The following is a 2831-nucleotide window of genomic DNA, read 5'->3' as shown; positions in this document are numbered from 1 at the left end:
CCTTTAATCCCAGCACTTGGAAGACAGAGGCAGGCAGATTTCTGAGTTCGAGGCCAGCCTGGTCTACAAGAGAAGCTGAACCACTCGTGAGCATATACTCAAAGGACATTAAGTCAACATTCTACAGAGATACTTACACATTTACGTTTATCGCTGCCCCATTCACAACAGCCAGGAAGTGGAGCTGGCCTAAGTGTCAATCAAGAAATGACTAGAGGAAGAAAATGTAGCACAATGGAATTTTATGCAAGCATGAAGAGAAATAAAATCACTTTTGCTAGAAAATAGGTGCAAACAGAAATCATGGTAAGCAAAATAAGACAGACTCAAACATACCGAATTTTCTTTCATATATAGAACCTACATTTAAAATTGTATGTATGTACATATGTCTTTATGTATATGTATAAATGGACTCTTAAAGGGGAGAGAGAAATCTTAAAGAACATAGAAAATAAGGTAATTGTATGTACATGGCAATAAAGTTGAAGTTGGAAGGTTGAAGAAATGAAGCAACATTCAAGTATTTCATACCTAAGCATGAGGACCTAAGTTCAAATTCCCAGAACCAGCCCTTCATTTAGGGCCTTGAGAAGAGTTAGACACAGTACTCCACACATCTATAATCCAGTGTTCTAATTGGGGGATGGGAGACAGCCACAGGAGAATCCCCAGAAGCTCATGGGCCAGCTATCTTGGCATATGCAGCAAGAAAAAACAAAACAAGAGAACCTGTCCAACAAAGTAGGAGGCGAGGAGGACTGACACCCAAGGTGGTCTTCTGATCTCCATACACCAACTGTGTGGCAGAAACACATCTGTATTCACACCTACAAACACCTATGTCTATGTGTGCATATCTACAGACATACAAACACATAGATAATTACAAAAGAAAGCTAAGGTGGGAAGTAACTGGGAGAAGAGAGGGAAGGAGATGGAAGGGAGCAACCAGCATAGAGAAAGGCAGTGGGCGTGGAGAACAAATGAGAATAAAGCATACGGCACAAATGTATAGACATCATGATGAAACCCACTACTTCATATGTTAACCTAAGGAAAAAACCTCTAAAAGATGGCAGGAGAAAGAGCGGCCTGAGAGAGAAAAGCAGGAGACTTTGGAATGATTCTGCTGATGTGACATCTAAGTAGAAACAGCCAGGAGACAGGTTCGCATATCCAGTTGAGAATTATGGGTTTGGAATTATCAGGCAAAGGGATGGTAACTAAAGCCAAGTGAGTGTGTGGACCCACTTGAAAGTGTGGACACTTAGAAAGGAGGAGGCCAGGGCTTGGTACAGGGCCTCAAGGAAAGGGATGGCCAGTTGATGGAGACAGCAAAAGACAGATAGCTGGGGAAGCAGTTCAGTTGGTAGAGCACTTGGTTAGCATGTGCAAAGCTCAGGGTAGGATCCCCAGCACCATGTAATCTGGGTGTGGTCACAAACACCACCATTCAGGTGATGGTGTATGCAAGAGGATCTGAGATTCAAGGTCATCTTTAGCAGTGAATTGAGTCCAAGGCCAGCTAGAGATGCATGACCCAATATCTAAAACAGAAGAAAGAAAACTCAGCCAAACAAAGGGAGGATTTCAAGAGACTGAAAAATAGTGCTAAACCCCAACAGGTAAAGAAATCAATGGAGTGAGGCCTCTGCATTATCCCTAGAGTTTGTGTTAAGGATGTTACTGTTGCTCTTGGTGAGAGATGATTGACAGAGGTATTGGTGGCATGATCTGAGATGTGGTAGGGAGAACCTGGAAGCTGAAAAAGCCAGGTGTAGACGATTCTGTGGCTGACACAAACAATGTAAAAAGAAGGGGGCAGGAATCTGGGAGAGTTTGGGCTTTTTTGTTTGTTTGTTTGCTTGTTCATTTACCTTCTGTTCCATAAGCGGAGACTTGGATATTTTAACTATTAGTGGAAGGACTTAGTAGGGGAGGGAAGAAAGCGTTATAAATAAAGATTGAGAATTCTAGCTGGATGGTGATGGCATACACCTTTAATCTTAGCACTTGCAGGGCAGAGGAAAGGTGAATCACTGTGAGTTCCAGGCCAGCCTGGTCTACACAGAGAAACTGTCTCAGGAAAAAGAAAGAGAGAAAGAGAGAGAGAGAGAGAGAGAGAGAGAAAGAGAGAGAGAGAGAGAAAGAGAGAGAGAGAGAGAGAAAGAGAGAGAGAGAGAGAGAGAATAAATTAATTAATTAAATAAAAATAATGAATTAGCTGGGAGGGTTGGGGACACAAGGGAGAGGTCCAGGTTTAGGCCTCTACAGGTAGCTATAGCAAAGAGGACTGCTCCCTGTCGTACGGTGGGAAGTTAGGCTTTGGGCTGTGGCGGTGGGAAGTCTGGGAAGTTGAGGTAACTGTAGAGGGGGTAGAGCTTACCCCACCTCAGTGGGTGTTGAGTCATTTGCTGAGAGTGAAGAGGAAGTGACAGTGTGGGTGGGAGACATGGATGTTTGAAGATTAGCAGAGTGGAGAATGCAGCAGAGCTGCCTTGGAGAATGGAAGGGAACACGGGTACAGAGTCCCCGCAGGGGCTGGAGAAAAGTCAGAGAACATCCCCCGCTGTGGCAAGTGCTTTGAGCCAAACCTCCTGCTGAAACCCAGGAGCTTGCCTGGAAAGTACCTTATTCCATTCCACAAAGACATCAGGGGGTGGAGGAGATGTATACACATATAGAGCAGTTATTTGACTGAATAGAGCACAAATAAATATTTTTTTACAATGAATATTCATTGATAATTCATTATAAGTGCTGTGTTTACAGCACACAGTCTACAGTCTACACATCTCTTCAATATGCTCTACGACCAAATCAGTTTA

This window comes from Mastomys coucha, unplaced genomic scaffold, assembly GCF_008632895.1.
Source record: "Mastomys coucha isolate ucsf_1 unplaced genomic scaffold, UCSF_Mcou_1 pScaffold1, whole genome shotgun sequence".
In the NCBI taxonomy this organism is placed as follows: domain Eukaryota; kingdom Metazoa; phylum Chordata; class Mammalia; order Rodentia; family Muridae; genus Mastomys; species Mastomys coucha.
Note: the sequence above shows the minus strand (reverse complement) of the source record.